This window comes from Haliotis asinina, unplaced genomic scaffold, assembly GCF_037392515.1.
Source record: "Haliotis asinina isolate JCU_RB_2024 unplaced genomic scaffold, JCU_Hal_asi_v2 scaffold_17, whole genome shotgun sequence".
Lineage (NCBI taxonomy): Eukaryota > Metazoa > Mollusca > Gastropoda > Lepetellida > Haliotidae > Haliotis > Haliotis asinina.
This window is the reverse complement of record NW_027133889.1, coordinates 911,659-932,915: the sequence shown is the minus strand read 5'-3', so window position 1 is coordinate 932,915 and position 21,257 is coordinate 911,659. Positions and strand designations below refer to the sequence as shown.

The window sequence follows — 21,257 nt, the reverse complement described above, 5'->3', positions numbered from 1 at the left end:
TGAGTTGATTTTCATGTGTGATGCTGGCCAGGAACTGCCTGAGGTGATGTTTGTGATGAATTGTGGCGGCTGTATTATGGAAGATGATGTTAAAACGATTGTGCTGAAACTGTTTGAAATGAATATGTTGGTTAATGGATTTCATGAATGCTGTAAAATCTGCTGAGAGTCCTGCAGCGGGAAGGCCTAAAGTATTCACAAAATTACAGACAGATCTAATTACATCCTCAGCACGGCTACATTCAACTTTCTTGTCACTGCCAAAAGATCTTCTTAGTCCGTTTAAATTGCCATTGTCAGTTATAATATTTTCATACTGTGAAATGGCAAGATATGCTGCATTAGGTAAACCCAATAGCACATGGACAAAACCACTGGTTCACATTGGTGGTGTGAGCCTTTTCTATGTCACTCAATTTGCTCCATATGTTTTCGGATTTGGATAATACAGCGTGGCGCATTTCTTCCAATTTGGTTTTGAAGACTTTATTAACAATATGTTGGTCCGTCATGATATTCTTTTAACTGACCAACACTTTGCCATATAATTCTTCAGAATCCTCATTTTTTATGACAGTAGTTTGGCAAAATCATCCAGGACAGTGCACAGCTGGTTAATGTGTATTGTTGTGTCACCACATACAGTTTCTACCATGCACATGGCCACGCTGGGTAGAGAAGTAGTAGACACTTGATACCCACAGAAATGACGCTGGTGGTCAGTCGTGCCATCAACATGGAGACAACTATTTGGATGCTCCAGCAAACACATCAGCAACATGCCTTTTTCCAACAAGATTTGCTTCTTGAAGAATATTGCAGATTGTTGCATGACAAGGGAGTTTAGGACCATTTATATTGGCCAGGCCTTCAAGATTTGAAATGGTTTCAGTTTTAGAAGGACAACTGTGTTCCAATTTTTCAAAGTGTCAATTTCATCCTGTTGTCGTTTTTCGATACCGTTGTTAATATTTTGTTCATTCTTTAAAGAACTTTTTGTAATTGAAGGAGCAGCTGATGTATATGTTCTTTGGATTTTTTTGGGATTCCATGAGTTAATTTGATTTTCTTTATTAGACAGCCTGATATTCAAGGATTGAATTTTCTCTTGACAAGACAGATATTGATGGTTAATGAGTTGGAGCTTATTATTGAGGGTGTTAATTGTTAATGATTGTTGATGGTTTTCTTGCAGGATTTCACTGGCCCATGATGAAATAGTATCCAAGTCTTGTTGAAGCTGAATTGATTCTTGTTGTAACTCTTTCATTTCAGTGTAGTGTTCTTCAAGTTCTGATTGTGATGAAGGATGTGTTTGTGCAGGTGCAGCTGACAATGCAAAAGGTGCATTTTTGTATGAATTAATGTCATGTTTGTGATTTCTGATTTTTTCAGTTGTGAACCTGGTTGAGATGATATAAGCAGTTTTTCAGTTGTGAACCTGGCTGAGAGGAGTATTGCAGCTTTTTTTCACGGAATATTTGCAGTTTGTAAAGCCCGCTAATGGCGACCCGAGGATTCCCGTGACGTCATTAGGAAGCCTAGCTATACACACAAGCTAAACAACAGTATAATAACTCACTCTAATGCGAGTTACGATCTACACCAATGCAATAACAAAACTCAATATACTGTGAGTTACAATCACATAAACTATTTACATATAATGAAAAGTGAATGTTGAGATATTAACAATACTATAAACAATAGCCAATGTAGCCACCAACTATGAAACCCGCATAGAATACCACAAGAAATATATACAAGACTAGAGATTACCAACATTTATACACGAATCACAGTCAAGATCACCATGATCTCGATCCAAATGTAAAAAAGAAAAACAGCCTGTCTGATGATGACCACATAAGATACTGACATGGAAACTAGATCAAATACCTTGATACCTTACACGCTTGGATGAACACAGAGCAATAGAACTTACACACCAGCCTGAGCAAAGGACTGACTGGGATTGACAGTAGAAAAGCATGCAGTGCAAATGAGTGTTAGTGAAATAGACTACATTGAGACTAGATTGGTGTTTAGAGAGCTAGAGTTATGATATAAAATGTTGAACATAAAATAACTGATAAAATCTGGTTAGATTTAGGCTATTTAATGAGATAGTATATCTCCCTTCAAACAAATATTATGACAGAATACTTTAAAAGATTCGCATGCTTATTATATTTACAACAATAACTATATTAGTATATCTATTCAAAATAATATTATGACACAATACTTTAAAATATTCACATGTTTATTATATTTACAACAGTAACTATATACAAAGTTGACTTAGCCACATTTCATCAGCCCCAATGAGTGCCAGTTTTGACAGCTTCCACTGCATATATTTATGAATATTTTAAATGGGCTAAACACGCATGCAATTACAGTAATTTGTAGCTTAATTTATTTTTCACTTATGGATGTGTAAAATATCCTCAACATTTTCTTTGCACTTAAGTGGTCAATACACTTAACACGCACTTTCAAACTATCCATGCCAAATGATCATGCTGTGTTGTATACAGAACTCATGCCGTCTTGCATACAGAACTCATGCTGTCTTGCATACAGAGCGTTCCTTGCAGTGAAAAGCGGCTTCCGCGCGATGCTGGATAGGTGTCGCGGATAACTATTTCGTGAACAACAACACTTCAACAACAAGATATCAAGTGCCTTATGTTTCGTATACAGCTTAGATTAGTGTATGTTATAGATATTCGGTATGGAATAATAATGATAAGGCTAAATAAATAAAATGAAATGTTTCTCGGAAGTCAAGGCGTCATTATTATTTGTGCGCGTAACAATGTTTTATATTGCCATTTAAAAATAAAACGATCATCTGTTTGTCCACTATAATAATGAATGTCTGTAAGAACGGGAGGTACTGAATTTGCACCTTATTAATACACTCTTAACTTCCCACGCTGTATTTCTGACAAAACAAAAATAGGAATGTGTTCCTCCCTCGTGATTTTATTCTATCAAAAATTAAAAACAAAGGCCTACCGCCTTCGTCACTTTTGAAAACAATGTGCCCGAGAAACATTTAATTTTTATGCAGCCATTGTATTGCAGTCACTGTACAGTGCACATGCAGTAAGTGAATTGACTGTGAGTAATAGTATCATGTTTTAGGCAATTGTGTTAGCAATATGATAACCACTCAAATTGTGAATGAAACCTAGATTAATTCTGTACATGAATTCTACATGTACAAGTTTCAACCCAAGATCAATGAAATTTAAGCTTTAACGACAGTACCATGAAGTGACTATCTTAACATGTGATCTTAACATGACCATACCTTGGTGCTGACAAAACAACAATCATAATTAGGTACACGTTTCAACCCAAGATCAATGAAATTTAAGCTTTAACGACAACACCTTGAAGTGATTATCTTAACATGTGACTTTACCGTGGTCATGCCTTGGTGCTGACAAAACAAGGATCATAATCAAAGATTATGATTGAGTGAGTGAGTTAACATTTAACGTCACATCGACAATATTTTAGCCCTATCGTGACGATCAATGATTGTGTGTTCCTGGAATTCAAAGTGAATATGGTTTACGTCGCTTTCAGCAATATTCCAGAAACACCAGTAATGGTTTTCACACATTGTACCCGTGTGGGGAATCGAACCAGGGTATTCGGCGTGGCGTTCGAAACTTTAACCACAAGGCCATCCCGATGCACCAAGAAGGCATGCGAGGCGTCAGTTGAGTATAGGGAATTGTGTAGCTTTAGATGATTGAGTCAGGGAAGACTTAACAAAGATATATCGAGTGTCATGGATGCTGAACAATGATTCAAAAACACTAGCAATCAGCGGCAAAGGGTACACCGTGTGCAGATATTATACTTGGGGGAAAAAAGATTGGGGTTTCAAAGCAGCGACCCGGATATGGATTCAGAATAATAGAACTGAAGATAATACGATGACGCCATTTTGATTTTATGAACATATTTTTCTTTCTTGCAAGTCAGTGCGTCCTGTAGAGTACACTATAAACCAAGGAAAAGAAAATCCAATCCCAGGTGTTTTACATCGCATCGGTAATACTTCAGTCATAAAGATATGAGCACTATGATATAAGTTGACTATGTTTAGAACAGTGTGTCTTGCTGATAGAACAAGGCCTTTTAGGGTTTATAAATACGTTCGTCCTTGTTTGTCAGTGCTTCCTGTCTGATTTTGTTCATGTTATATCGCAGCGTGTGCTTCTCAATAGTTAAGTCATTCAGTGAATGACGCATTAGGGTCACGTGATGCTATTCAGCGTTTGACGTGCAGTCTACTTTAACTGTCATACTGTGTGTTCAATTTGAAGGTGTACATATCGGATATCGCAAAGATAGAGTCGAGTTGGGCGAGGTTCATACTAACAAGGGAGGATAAATTTAGTATGGCAATGCCAAGCCTTACACCATACCTACAAGGAAACGTCGACTGAATATTAACAGGACACCTGTAGATCTGTCTTCAAAACGTGGAGCTGTATAAAAGGGTAAGTTTGTAGAAAAAAAGTATGATTGTCGTTCAATGCGTCACTCACACGGTGGGGCAGGCAGTAGTATGTGCAGGGAGGGCAGTATGTAATGTCTGACAAAGACCCTGCCCTACACAGTTGGAGCAAAGAGAGTACAACTGTGTCTTTCTGTTATAAGGTGTTGTTGTTGCTGTTGTTGTTGCTGTTGTTGTTGATGATGATGATGATGATGATGATGATGATGATGATGATGTTTGTTGTTAAGAAATGTTTTGTCATCCACATTTGCGGATGAAATGCACGTACTTACATTTAGGCGGTCCAGGTACGGCCTCTCCTCATATCTTTGTGCAGAACTATGGTGTGCCCTAACGACTTTCTGAAGACATTATTGAAGGAATACAGTTTATATGTACTACTCGAAAGAAGTTAAGGATCGTAGGAAAAATTCCTTAGAACCTTTAATGTCTAATATTCCTTTGATATCATCATTGTGAACATTTTACAACAATGAAAAATGGAAATATCCCGATTCTCTGTGGCATTAAATGTTTTAATGTACAGATTCCATTTGATTCGTGACATTTTTTAGCAGTATGTGTAAGCAAAACAGAATTTGCAGACTATGTTTGGGTGTAAAGTCGTTGGGACATGATATACTGGTAAACAAAAGAATTGGAAAAGGCTTCACGAGCGGTCTCATTCTTTTTATTCCTTTTGACTATTGCCTTGGCATATCTGCAAAAAGCATTTGGTGTCAATCAAACTGTCAATGTATGTCAATTCTGGAAAGGAGAAGTCCATACAGGCTATCTCACGCCCGGGTCGTTCTTGTGCTCGCCAAGGAAGATTTGATATTTGAGCGAGTGAGTGAGTTTAGTTTTACGCCGTACTCAGCTGTATTCCAGCTATATGGCGGCGGTTTGTAAATAATCGAGTCTGGACCATACAATCCAGTGATCAACAACATGAGCATCGCTCTGCGCAACTGGGAACCGATGACATGTGTCAACCAAGTCAGCGAGCCTGACCACCCGATCCCGTTAGTCGCCTCTTACGACAAGCATATTTGATATATTCCTTGTGAAATATTTTTCTCTTAAGGCTCAGTCAAATGCACTGAAATTAATTAATGCAGTTAATTCTCAATATGGACTAAACACTTTCATTTAAATTACATTCACCGCCTTTGAATGTATTTCATGTTAACATAACGACCAGTTTCAAAAGCATTTTTAGCATTACTACATTTAGACAGCGAAAAAGCAGTTGGCAAGGAATATATACCCTTCAACGTCTAGAAGTGATTTAAAATGTTTTAAAGTTATTTCGGAGAGGCATTTACAGACGAGTGTCGACACTGAAGCAGACAACCACTGCTTAAACAGAATAATAAACATATTCGGATTGCCATCGTGATGAACTAAATAAACCCCAAACCATGAAAAACACACAATATTATCGGTTCCCTCCATGTTGTGCACCCACTGGTGTATAAACCTTTGACCAGGATATAATATTTTAATCTTTAATGTGGAAGTTGAATAAATCTACATAAATAATTGACAACACGTGTCATGAAGATGAGCAGAAATGAGAGACTGCCACACTTGCCCAAAGCCATAACATGGAAAACGATTTTTAATTATTAATTTTAACTATTAATCAATTTGAACGGATTCAGATAAAGACGCACCCGGTAACTCTCTGAACAATGCCAAAACGTAGGTGACAGTGTTGTAACTGCTTCTAATAATTTGAAAAGGTCATGGCAAGATACTCTTCCAAATCTTCTTTAAAAAACATTGTATTGCCTTTTTGGCATGTACTGATACACACGTTTGAGCTTCAGAAGAAATAAGGTTAGGTGTACACATTAGAACGAAATATGTTTTAAATTACAGTTTCACTTCGGTGCCCATTAAAATACTTGATTTCTTTCAAAATATTTCAAAAGCAATAATCTATTTCTGTAACTGGTAGTAGTACATTTCAATAGTAAATTGAAATAAACGTACATACGACATGAAATACACGCCATGACCGTGTTTATGTATGTTTGTAGATATTTCCTAACTTTGGGGATATATTTCATACAAATCTATACCTTTGAAACAAATGCTCATCGTACATTTTCGTATGCGCAAGCACCACGTTCATGTCTGTACTGACCGAATTTGTCAGGTAATTTCAAACGTTACATTAATTGCAAACAGATGCCCCGGTAAATACATGGTCATACAATATTTCCAAATACATTCCTTTGAATTTCAACGGGCGCTGAAATCTCCGATTTCCTTTACTCAGTTTGGATACATGTCAGTTTACTTAGGTGGAGAAACATATGTCAGTTTTCATTTTGCAAATGTTTACACCCCTTTGATATTTATATGAATGGTTCATACACCTTCATGTTGATCATAATTTTGTTTCCATCATGTGATATCTGAACGACATAAATATATGTATATGAAATGGGTTTATGTGTTTATGATTAACGTTATACGCTCAACATTAGAAATGACCCGCGATAAAGGTTATAAATGCATATTCTTCTCTGACGTCACACTTGGCGTTCATGTTAGTGTATTTACAAAATTATCCAGAACGATTCTAGGTCATTCATGCAAATAACAATTTTGTATTTAAACGACATCCGACAGAATATATTGTTTTGAAAATGTTGAGTGAGTGAGTGAGTGAGTGAGTGAGTGAGTGAGCTAAATATTTAACGTCACATCGACAATATCTCAGCCATATCGTGACGAGATCTTACCACTTAAATGGAATGTTTGTGTAATATGAAAACCTGTCGACAAAGGACAGTAAAAACACTAGAATATGACAGATATGGATATAAAACCAGCATGAAAAAACTAAAACATTGTAATTAAAGAAGACAATACATTATAAAACATGGGCTATAAATCGCAAACATCCGAAGGTAGATCACCATACTAGGGACCATGGGGACTTACAGTGCCTTTGCTACCTGCATGAACCCTAGCTGGATTTACACCATACTTTCAGCTGCTGGCGATTGTACGAAATGCTAGCCAAATTTTTTTAAATGTCACAGTAAATATCTCAGCTCCTTTTATGTGCAACCGATCCTACTTTTGACATTAACTCTACTTTTCATTTCGGCTGTCAGTCAGTTTTCGCCCAGTTTTTTAAAATAAGCAAATTCCGCTGTAGAAAAGTGATAAATTCTGCACAGATTCTGCAAGAAAATGTGTTTTCCGCGGACCAGACGTTATTCTGCATGGAAAGGTAAATTCCGCGTTTTTTTCTGCAACCGCGGAATCGCGGGACCCACGCTGTACTGTCATATCAAGCTATTACTTCCACTGCTGATGAGGTACAGTGACACCCAGGTAGGAAGAAATAACCTTCATGCATTGAAGCCAACAAACTGGTAATACCTACTTTTATTGCTAAGACGTAAAGAAGTGATTTTTCGAGGATGTCGTATTGACCACATTTGGTTTACTCATGACTATCTGCTAAATGAAGTGCGATGAAGTGCGCATTGTCAACCATATTTTTTAACTGCAAGTCTCGCATTATGACACGACAAATATGAAAGACATGAAGTTGACCTGTATCATATACTGTTGATAAGGTAATGTAAATAACGAATTGACTGCTTTTGAATCTGATGCTGTGACACTTTCGGTGTAAACTGTCAGTATATGGCTGGAATAATGCCGATCTATCTTAAAGCCCAACTCAGTCAACTCAGTGTTGAGACTAATGCAGCAATTTACTGGGACTCAGGTCACAAAAGGACTTGATGTTATCTCAAAAAGCAATAAAACAATGTGATGTGATTCACAGTTAACTAACTTAAAAAAACAATTGCATATCACTACACAGGTATTACAGTGGCAATACAACTTAAAGGAATAAGTGATTATCCACTAATTTTCTGACCCGTGAAGGTCCGGGGAAGAATAGGCCCTCAGCAACCCATGCTTGCCATAAAAGGCGACTATGCTTGTCGTAAGAGGCGACTAACGGGATCGGGTGGTCAGGCTCGCTGACTTGGTTGACACATGTCATCAGTTCCCAGTTGTACAGATCGATGCTCATGTTGTTGATCACTGGATTGTCTGGTCCAGACTCGATTATTTAGAGACCGCCGCCATATAGCTGGAATATTGCTGAGTGCGGTGTAAAACTCACCTCACTCACTCACTAATTTTCTTGACCAGGAAAGACGCAAATTAAGGGTAACGAGCAAAAGCTGTCGTAAATAGTTTATGTAAACATCTCCCGTGTTTCTGTATATTCACAGAACGTATTATGGCGGAATTGATAATTTAGTTTCAAGTGGTATTAATGCCATCAAGGGTTTGCTATATGTGTAAGTGTGCATGAGTGAGATGTGAAGTAATATCCGTTGAGTGTGGAGTTAAGAATTGACTTCTCACTATCACCTGTTTCTACATATCTCCGTTATGCACTGAACCATCAAGAGTGACAGGAAAGTTTTGCACTCCCGGCTTTGTGGGCGATTGCCTCAACATATAAAATAGTCCATGCACAATAAGATAAAAGGCATTCGTCAGATCCCGTCATTTGCGTTTATAACCACAGAGGAAAGATCAACATGCTCAGACACAGACGCTATACGACGATAGTGTTTGAATTGGTTGTCGTTACAACATGTAAACAGGGAGTGTTCGACAGCAATAACAGTCAGCAGTTGACAAACAGGATTCAAATAGGCAATGGTTCTCTTATATCCGCTATTATGTTTCAGTTAGCATGTATTATGTTGTAGAAACGGTACTTTTCAAAGGGTGATAAAGATTTATTTTTCCCGTTATTCCAACACGCAATGTCAATGTCATACCTGGGCGTGTGACAGGATGTGACTGAAAAGCAACAGTTTGGAATACACTGTGTGTTTCAAAGACAGCTTTTTACCATGAAAGACATGTAAATGTGACAGTAATTACTTTTCTAAATACGATTGATAAGGTTTGTCAAGTATTAGTGAGGATAGGTGAAACGGGAATTAACGTCTCACTTGACATTATTTCGCTCCTTTGACGAGTGAGTGAGTAATATTTAACGTCACATCGGCAATATCTCAGGCATATCGTGACGAGAACATTTAAATGAAATATATGAATGTGGTAAAATCTGTCAACGAAGGACAGAAAACAACTAGAATATCACAATTTCAATTAAAACCAGCGTGAAAAGTTAAAACTAATATTACTATTTAGACAATACAATATAAAAACAGACTATAGATCGCCAACAACAGAAGGTAGATCACCACACAAGAGACCATGGGGACTTACAGTACCTTTGCTACCTACATGGACCCTAGTTGGATTTACACCATGCCTTCAGCTGCTGGCGATTGTACGAAAAGTTAGCCAAAATTATAGGAACATGAATACTACGATTAAAAACCTGGTAGACTTAAATTTACTGTCAATATTTGTGGACTTACGTATCCTCTCAGGAGGACAATACTTTTCCAATACTTCAACCCCCTTTAAGGGTAACAATTCAAGTTACTAACAATTCAAGTTACTATTCTAAACTACCATGAATTAAAATGCAGCTATCTACAGAACATGATAATCAAAATTCAATGATGAAATCAATTTCCTTTAAAAATCCAAGAATTAAATGAGAACTTATGTGTTAAAAAGGTCCTTAATTGTTTTGACATTGAAATATTTATCCCTTGTTTCGAGAATTCAACACAGGCAAGCAGAATATGCCTGACCGTGGTTGTCGCATCACAAGGGATGCAAAACGGAGGATCCTCACCTTTCAGTGGGTATGAATGAGTGTACCTTGCATGGCCAAGACGACATCGCCCTATGATTACCTCTTCAAATCTGGACTGACAACCTAAGTAGGAATAACCAATATAGGGTTTTATTTCATGTAATTTATTGATGACTACCTGGGTGTTCCACTTCTTCTACATCAAATCACGGATATAAGATCTAATGTTAGCTTTATAATCAGTGTATGGAAAAAAAGTGGTGTCACAGATTTGTTGAGTGCTGCCTTGGCAGCAAGATCGGCCATTGCGTTGACGGAAATGCCGACGTTGCTTGGTAACCAACAGAAGACGATGTCGTATTGGCCAGTAGCACGATTATTATACAATTCAATAATTTCAATTAAAAGTGGATATTTTTAATAGCCCGAAGGAAAGAAAGAGAGTCGGAATAGATTATATACAGTTTATATTTAGGGTGTCTTTGGATATATTTAAGAGCCGTTAGTGTATCGTTAGCTTCAGCTGTAAAAATAGAACTGTTGTCTGGGGTGAGTGAGTGAGTGAGTTAACATTTAACGTCACATCGGCAGTATTGCAGCCATATCGTGACGAGAGCATTCTTTAAAAAGGAATTTATGTATATGATAAAAACCTGTCGACGACGGACAGGAAAACAACTAGAATATCACAATAAGAAATAAAACCAGCGTGAAAAGTTAAAACTAATATTCCTATTCAGACAATACAATATAAAAACAGGCTATATAGATCACCAACAACTGAAGGTAGATCACCATACTAGGGGCCATGGGGACTTACAGTACTTCTGCTACCTGCATGGTCCCTAGCTGGATTTACATCATCCCCTCAACTGATGGTGATTGTAAGCAAGATTAGCCACAAATTAAAATGACACATATTCTACGGCTAAGACAAAATGGAAGATCAAATTTGACTTCAAATGTTTTGGGACTTACGTACCCTCTCAGGAGGACAATAATTTTACAGTGCTTTAACCCCCCTCGAGGATACAGCCACTAACACTCTAAGTTACTAATTCAAACTTCCAAGCATAAAATATTTATCTATTTACAATTCATTTAGCAAATCTAATTCTTTTTAAAATGCTTGACTGTGATTCTTTCATCACAAGGGATACAAAACGGAGGATCTTCACCTTTTAATAAATACTCGTGGGTATACCTCGTATGGCCAATGCGACATCGTCACATAATGACCTCCTCAAATCTGGACTGACAATCCGAGTAAGTATAACTGATATAAGGTGTTATTTCATGTGATTTATTTATACCCACTTGGGTGTCCCACATCTTCTGCATCTGATCACGGATATAAGATCTTATTGCAGCTTTATAATCTGAGTATGGAATAAGAAGTGGTGTCACAGATTTGCTGAGTGCTGCTTTAGCAGCAAGATCGGCCATTGTGTTACCAGAAATGCCAACGTGACTAGGTAACCAACAAAGAACAATGTCGCACTGGCCAGTAGCAAGATTATTGTACAATTCAATAATTTCTATTAAAAGTGGATGTTTACAAGAAATATTTTTAATAGCCTGAAGGCAAGAGAGAGAGTCTGAATAGATTATATACAGTTTATGTTTAGGGTGTCTTTGAATATATTGAAGAGCAGTTAATATGGCGTTTGCTTCTGCAGTAAAAATAGAGCTGTTATCGGGAAGTCTAGAAGATATTGTTCTCGATCCAATGACAGTGGCACAAGCTACTGCACCACCGTCCTTGGATCCATCTGTAAATAAGGGTTTGTAATTGCTATATTTATGTTTTAATTGAGTATATTCTTGTTGATATTGTAATTCATTAGTTTCTGATTTTCTAAATGAAGTTAATGTTAGGTCAATTCCGGCCGAAGAAAGAAAGGGTTTAATTCTGTGTCCTAGAGGTGGAACAAGAGAAGACCTCTTGTCATACAAATTTTCATAAAGCGGATTGAACACACAGTCATAGGCTGGGTTAGATTTATTAGAATATAGTTTAGTAATGTATTGTAAAGACATTAAAGTTTTATACGGCGTTGTGAAAGAGATGATTCATTAGCCTCAACATAGAGACTGGCAACAGGTGAGGTTCTAAAAGATCCAAGACAAAGTCTCAGACCTTGGTGATGGACAGAATCTAATAGTTTGAGGTTGCTTTTACAGGCTCCACCATACACAATGGAGCCATAATCAAGTTTAGATCGTACCAATGATAAGTCACTTAGGATGCATTTACGACTGAGGAAGTACACAAGGTACGACATATTATCCGAAGAATGCACTTAGCAGATATGTAACTCTTCCGTTTCGTTTTTATGTTGGATGTTGAATTTCATATAACCAAGGGAAATCAGTCTATGTTGGTTAGCACTCGAACTTGACTCGAAGAAATGACCAAAATACCTGTTGTGGTTTGCCTGTGGTCCAGGAAGAGGACGTAAAATGGTGTTAGAATCCACCTCTGACATGGGTAGCCGCTGTCGCCGAGCAGATGACATCTTCCGGGAACATGGTTCCCCTCAAACAGCCGACATAACCCGCTTGCTGTCAATATGCGGGAGTCATGTGTTGAGCCAGGCCAACGTGCTACGATGTCGATCATCCGGTCGTCGCTGTCAGTCACTACCTGTGTATTAATACTGTGATAGTGGTGCCTGTTAATGAATTCATTCTCATTAACTGATGGGGCCTGAATTTGAACGTGCGTGCCATCAACGACACCAACTACACCGGGGAAGTTTGCGGTCTGATAGAATCGACGCTGGTGTCGTCTTATTTCTTGGGCATGCGTGGGAAAGGTGACAAATCTTCTGACCATATGCTGGCTTGTGAGTGAATTAAGCGTTTGTTCGACGACTCTTGCAATGGTGGGTTGGCTGAGTCCATGGTCATCGCCATTGCACATTTGAAATTTGCCAGTGGCAAAATAAAGTAACGAGAATGGTAAAGTAACGGGAACTTTTGTAATGCAGGACACTGCACAACTCCGATGCGTTACGGGACATAATCCGTGTAGTAGATCACAGATGTAAACAATACTGTTTCTGTCAAATCTGTACCTTTGGAGCAGCTCAGTATCATCTAATGTATGCAGAACGTCTGTTCCTTCATTACATGCTCTTGGATTACGCGTGGCAACCATTTTTCTTGTACATGACTTAAGTCAAAACATGTTGATTTAAGCCTAGCAAGGGGAGTGTTAAATAGTTAAGTAAAAAATGACAAATCTTAAGTCTAAATCTGTTGATAAATATGACTTAAGTTTTTACACAAAACTGAAGTCGAAAAACCGAGAAAACTAAGTTATTGAACATGCTTAAGTTTTTTTAATGAGTTGTTTGATAAATACGGCCCCTTATCAACACGGAGTCGGACACCAGACCTGCAGGGGAGGGGAGACTGGAGAAGCTCTGGGGCACAAACAGTACTGTCCCCCTCCTACAGGGTGGCTGTGGCCATTACTGGGAGGTGGAGAACAGGAGCAATCTGGACAAAGTACTCTCAGAGAACTGTCTCATCCTGGAGGTTTGAGTGTATAGGGAGGAGGAAAGGGACGTGCATCATTATATAGATGGACGTCCTTACTCCTAATGTATGAACGTCTCCCACTGTAATGTACACGACGGGATATGCAGGTGGATATGGAAGTAGGGGGAGTGTGTACTGCATCTACCTGACACGCTCCCCAACACAGCCGGGGCATCACACACACTACATTACGGTGTTGTCTATGATGACAGCAGGAAGAAGATTGCCTTCATTGATGTGAAGGAGGAGAAAGTCATGTCGATAGTAGACAATGTAGACTCTACTGAAGCACTATGGCCGATGTTCGGGGTGTATAACGCATATCTCCTCACTGTCAGCATGAGACTTGTAGCTGGCAGCGACATCAACATGACAGAGGAGAAGAAAGCAATGATTGTCACGGCACTGGAATTGGAATAACGGCACCACGAGTGATCCTCATTTGTCTATGCATTAAATTATTGATGGGTAGTAGTAGTAGTAGTAGTAGTAGTAGTAGTAGTAGTAGTAGTAGTAGTAGTAGTAGTAGTAGTAGTGTTGTGAACAGCGTGGAGTTCTGCCGGGTACAGCAAGTCGACTTCGAGTATGCAGGTGATGTTCGAATCTGGCGCAATGCTCATTATATCGATCTCATCGTCAAACAAATTCACAACTTCCTGTAGCTACCCACCCATAGCCCATCCATAGACATTCTTGGCATCGGGATAGAGGATGTGGTGGGAGGGTTGGTTCGGATTATAGTCCGCCTCTCGTCTTCAAAGTCAAGCAATCTCTCCTTGACGCAAGGTCTGCTGATCTCGTCTTCCGCTTGTTCGAGTGTTCTTTCATCGAAAGCAATGTGCTCATCGATATTCTTGAGTTAACTCACGTTGTTCACGGTTTTCAATGCTTCGTCTTGGCCATAAATGTCCCTGTTGGGAAACTGGAAACCGGGTAAGGGTCCGTTTCAGTACATGCCCAATATTTTTTTCAATGCCGTCCGACGTTTCTTGGCACATTGAGGCACGTCTTCCAGATAATCTCTGATGGTAACGTTGCCCAGTTCGGTCCTTGGACGACCTTGGATAGAAGTTGTTTGGGTCTAGAGGCGCCGTAATCCTGCAGGTTTAGTTCGTCACGAACAAAGTTGACACCAGGTTATCTAATCACAGTCGAGAGAGCGAGCGGTTTTCTCGAGCGGGTGTTCATGAGATACATCTTCATATTCTCTTTCAAATGACCGAGTGCCCTTGCTGTTGATTAAGAACTTGGAATAGTCTCGATACGGACTCTCGACGTGCTTTTTATCTCCCTTTAAAACAGCGTAATAATTCATCATCAGCTTCAAGAGTTCGTGGCTCAACGTGTCGCTCATGCACAAGGTCTCACAATCATGAGGCAAGAGAGTTTTATCACCACCCAAATCGTCCATTGGAATATCGTCACTACGGTTACAGTGGACCTATCTAAACTGGCACTCATTGGGACTGAATAAGTAATCCGCTTTAAGCAATGTGCCGGATTGTAGAGCTGATGAGAAACGTACAAGCCACGAACGGGAGTGAGATTTTACGCCAATGTTGACAACTTGCTGGATTAGACAGACGACTGTTTTCACAGTTTTCACTGTATTTCGCTTTACAACTGAGACATACATTACGTCAAATAGATCAGTGTAGTTACGCATAATACAGTACATTGATCACATCTGCCTTTTTCCATGTAAGCAGTCTGGAGCTATCACCACCTCAAGGTTGCAACACAGATAAGCTTTCAAGAACGGGTGATATTTTTGTTGTAACTGATACTCGGGAGGACTTAATTCCTTTAAGTCCTTTGGTATGTCGTACATGGACTAAAGGTGCCTCAGTCCATAAAAGTATTCCTGATTACCTTCCATAAGAAACGACATGTAATTATTGTAATTATTATTCCGTCAAGTAATTATTCTCCTGCCTGCACCGTATATATTTTACATAATGTTTCAGATGTTGATTTGCAAACTGGCTTGAAATACTTTTACACATTTGCAATGTTACATGTATTTCCTCATACCCGGCGCTTATTAAAGACCCGGCGTTTACTAAAATACCGCTAACCTACACCGTGAAATGTGGATGACAGGAAGTCCTCATTTAAGGGACCTTTCTTTAATATATGTATTTTTAGACCAAGGAAGAATACATTTGCAAAAAGATGCTTAGGTCTATACTCGGCGCTTATTTCTTAAATCACTACGATATATGTTGTCTTCTGTGTAACAGGTCTCACACTCTAATGATAACATACCTGACCACGTGTAAAGCACTGTACATGTAATTGACCTTTTAATATGTTTACTAGGGTAGCCTCCCGCGTACACACTTAAGGTCGAAGACCTGGTTTCAATTCCACACAAGAATACAATGTATTAGGTCTGCAAGTTCTGGTGTCACCCGCTTTGTTATTCCTGGAATATTGCTAAAGGATTTGTAAAACTGAAACTCGCTCAGTTTAATAGAAAGAGCGAGAATCTTCAATTATACCCCACCTTACAAATTCCCAATTTTCAAATGTGCGTCGTTTTAGTCAGTATGTTGTGTCTGACTAGCTCATATGCTGCATGAAGCATGGTATCACAAAGTGTTGGCGCAGTCTGAGTCCGCTCAAATACAAGCACCATGTAATACTCAAACTCTTCGATAAATCTCATCCACCTGCTTTGTTTCTAGGATCCAGTTTACATATCTCACAACTAAGTGAAATATCTTTCACATATCGTTGGACCTACACGTATATACAGTGGAAGTTGTCAAAACCGGCACTCATTGGGGCTGGAGAAATAATCTGGTTTAGACAATGTGCAGGATTGTAGAGCTGATGATAAATGTACAAGCCGTGGATGGGACTGAGATTTTGTGTCGGTTTCGACAACTTGCCGGATTGGACAGATGGCAGTTTTCACAGCTTCCACTGTATCAGTATCTCCCGTATATCACCCTCTCTTAGTTGGCCCCCTAAGATCCGAAGATTGGTCTTCAGTAACCTTTGCTTGTGGTAAAAAGCGACTAACGGGATCAGGTGGCCTGGATGCCTGACTTGCTTGACACATGTCATCGTATCCCAGATGCGTAGATCTATGCTCATGAGGCTGACTACTGGCCTGTCTGGTCCAGACCCGATTATTTACAGACCGATAACTTATACCCGAGTGTGGCATTAGACAATAACCAACGAAACAACCCTTGTTCCTGTGATGCAGTATTTCCTGTTACACCACTGGTAGTTTCACGTACGCTGAATAGTGTCACTGGTACTTAAACCTAAGGACCTAGATGCACTGACCAAAATGTATGAGTTGAAAGGACAAATGGTCGTACGGATTCGGTGCACTTGGTCGAGGGGGCCTGTGCATGTTTAACGACAACATGGTATTTGGCCCCACCAGTCTAAATAAGTCCCTAGTGTGGTGATCTACCTTCATGTGCTGGCACTCTATAGCCCATTTTTATATGGTATTGTCCTTTATAGTTAAAGTGTTTTAGAACTAATTACTAGTTTTACATTCTTCTCTGTGACATTCTAGTTCGTTTTACTGTCCTTCATTGACAGGTTTTTACAGTGTGACATTAATTAATATGTATTTTTGTAATTAATATGTAATTTTGTAAAAAGTTGGTAATAAATCGTATTCGTCACGATATGGCTGAAATATTGCCAATGTGACGATAAATTTTAACTCACTCACTCACTCAGTCTGAGTAAACTTAGCCCCAGTGACTTAGCTCCTCCACAAGGCCTAACAAAACCTAGTAGGAGGTCGCGTCAGGTAACCTTTGAGCGACCTATGACCGTCCAGTCAAATGCGTGACGGCTAAACGGATTTGACCAATCAGACAACGGTTACTATTTAAGGTTTGATGGGACAAAATACACCGGTCACTGACAATGATCTCTCAACAAACGAAAATCCTGATATTTGACCTGCAGTATATATGCTCTTTGGTTTCGGTTGACATGGTTACCATTACCTAACATTTCCGCAAGCTGACATCCTTAAATATTGCCAAAAACGCTATTTTCAGCGACAGTTTATTCACTGTTGTGGCGACCCAATCACTAGCAGCCGCAGACTACAGATTGAGTCTGAATTATTTTGCCTCCAAGAAAACCAAAATAAGCATGTCTATGAAACTCACTTCCAAACAAGAAAACGTCTATCACGTAATTGACTATGCTGTTTCCCACTATCACTGAAGTAATCCTTGGTTGACACATTACGTATTGTTGTTGAATTTGCATCAGTTTCCTTTGTTAGACTTGACGAATATTTGCATGTATTTGTAGCTTGGTTGCACAATTATATATACACTCATGGAAACAATTAAGGGAACACATGAAAGTACAAGTCTTCCTGTATTAATTTCCAGGTTCCTTCACATCATATGTATTGCACTGTGAGTGAAATTCTGGAAATAAATAAAGGAACACTTGTACTATCATGCGTTCCCTTATTTGTTTTCATGGGTATATTATGAAGTAAAATTAGTTGAAAATGCTTTGCTATTCTGTAGGCAGTTTGCAGTGTTTAAGTGCTTGATGCTCACAGAAGATAAACACAGGATATTTAGTTATCTCAATCTCGCTTGTAATGCTAGTGTTATCTTTAATGTGATTAAAACATTTCACACAGAATACACATCTTGTTGTTGGTAGAAATATATGTGAATCGTTCAATTTTTAGTTCAGAATCTTACTGTATTGTCCATATAACGATATCAGTTTTACCTTTCCACACTAGTTTTAATGCTAATTGTGATATCCTAGTTGTTTCACTGTCCTTCGTTGACAGGTTTTATAATGGACACAATAGTCGTTTTTATTGCTGAATGTTCTCGTCACGATATGGCTGAAATAGTGCCGATGTGACGTTAAATCGTAACTCACTCACTCACTCACTCACTAGTTCAGAATCTTGACCTTCGGTAAAGGCGGGGTAACCGTGTGTTTACAGTGTTCGGTCAGCAAACCGAAGTCCCGGGTTTGCTTCTTTACATGGGTACTAATGAATCACACTTCTGGTGTTCCAAGCCATGATATTGCTAGAATAAAAGTGGTAAAAGACATTCTCGGTCACTCGGTTGTGCTTGAGTGTCATCCAAGTCATAAACGTCTAAGATATGCATTACTTCATACGTCCAGCATCAAGATGACAATTTGTGATATATCACTGATATACTAGTGTGATATTTAGAAAGTTAACACACTTATATGTCATGACTTGACAGCATCCCATGTAGCATGCCATCATCGGGCCGACGTCGGCTGATGGTCGACACCGTCGGCTAAAATCGCTGAGCCGACAGGGGGCCACCGCTGTTCAACGATACTGATATAAATTTAGGAACAAATTCCCAGTAGTGACGATCTGAAAATTTTAGTGTTCACTTGAAATCCAGATTGTGTAAGTCATAGGTAACGGACAGTTACTTGACGCTAAAAATAAAAAAAGACATTTAAATTGACGCTAAACTAAAACCTTCTCTTTGAGCACGTGACAGTCACGTGACATATTCTGTCGTCTGCTTGTTTACACTGACAATTTCCGGTAGCATGGGGAAGAATAGTGAATTGTCAAAGTTCGTCAAAGATTTAATCGTAGCGACGTCCCAACAGCACAAAAATACAGTGAAATATCTAGTGATCCTTGTCTACCCAGGAATACGATTTCGAGAACGTGGAAGCCTAGAAAATCGGCGTAGAAATGGACGTCGCCGATCGCTGACCGAAACACTCGCCGACTTTTAAAGTTAGTGAAAAGCAGTCGCATTTCTCCATTATCAGAAAATACCTTAGCATTTCACCAGAATAGGATAAGAACTGTCTCCAAGCGTACAATTCAAAGGAAATTATTCGAATATGATTATCACAGACGTGTCGTTCGAAAGAACATCAGGATTAGAGAAGTGAATGTGAAAAACCGTCTTGCTTGGGCCAGAGGAAAAGTTCGATGGCGAGTTAATGAAGAGTGGATACGTGTCACATTCAGTGATGAATGTAAAATAGTTATTGGAGAAAATAAGCGTGTGTATGTGTGGAGAAGACCAGGTTAAGGACACTGACAGTTGTGGAAGGTAACGTAAATACTCAGAAATACACTGATATTCTTGACTCACACTCACAGTTATGGCCCGTTATTGTCCGCCATCTCCCGAATGGAAATTACATATTTCAAGTTGACAATGCTTCTGTCGACAGAGCCCTATCGTGGCAGAATATAAACAAAGAAATGACAGCAATGGCATGTTGTGGCCAGCACAGTCTCCAAATGCCAATACCATAGAGAATTGTTGGATACTACTGAAAAATCGATTGGGACAACATGTTGTTTACGTCCCGTGAGACTTGGAGCAAAAAATCGACGTGTGGGAAAATATAACTGTGAACTATATCAGAAACCTACATCTGTCTTTTCCACGTCGTCTGAGGAAAATATTTGCTGAGAAGGGATACATCACTAAATATTGAGGTAAGTACTAAAGTAATTTACTTTTTATGCGAGTTTGAATTTGACGCTACTGTGCATTTCGACAGTGACGTCAGCCATGTTTGTTCCTAAATATATGGTACACCGCTGTATGAGGGGTTCATACTTTGGTGTGCATTACAACAATGTGTATATTTCTAATGCTGACATCTGATGTAATGAAGCTTTTGAATGGTAGTCTAAAAGATAAGTATTTAGTCACCGGTTCGATTCCGGTCAAAGGCAAAAACATCAGGATTCCTTACTGCATGGATGTTTATTTAGTGAGTTCATATTCTTATTATATACATTACATAAATGTTGTGTATTCTCTAACAATACAATATTAGTAATAAGTGTATTATCATGAAATGCTGTGTCAGTATGCAGAGAATTAGGAAGGTCAGTGATCTGAACGCGTGATGGTAGAAATAAGTAATTCATTTTCACAATTGTTGTAAATGACCCTAAATGTTTTAGTAGTATAGGGAATGGGGGTTCTGGACCAGTGTTACCTCCTACCAACACACTGTAGTAGGGGTAATAGTAGCAAGAGCTAAGGGCCCAACCAAAGCCTTAGTTAGTAAATAAGGCGTTGTAGAGACTTTTTTTGAAAGTGGTCCAGAACCCCCATTCCCTATACTACTGTTTTGTGTATTTTTATAAAAAAAAGTGTTCATAAGATTACTAAAATTTCACGCAGTTGAAAATGATGAAGCTAGGAAAATGTAAGAAAAGAGCGAAAATGAGTATTGAGCATTCACTGCAAGCATCAAAGAATATTTTTTTCTTGAAATAGATGCTGAATAACACCTAATTCCCAGATGTTAGTGTTAATTGAATGTTACAATAATAGTGATAATGAATAACTGTGTGTTTATTTCACGGACGCTTTGCAATATAAATCACCTCTTCACCTACCACAACTGTCTCCATAAACTGTGAAGAAA

General features: G+C 38.8%; 1 protein-coding gene across 1 annotated transcript in view; it reads left to right on the top strand.

Moving 5' to 3' along the window:
- The first annotated feature begins 4,393 nt into the window (after window positions 1-4,393).
- Window positions 4,394-21,257, top strand: part of LOC137269773 (uncharacterized) — a 35,017-nt gene continuing 18,153 nt past the window's right edge. Inside the window, exon 1 of the mRNA XM_067803601.1 lies at window positions 4,394-4,532. The gene's annotated coding sequence lies outside the window, so the exon portion shown is untranslated. The remainder of the gene's footprint in view (window positions 4,533-21,257) is intronic.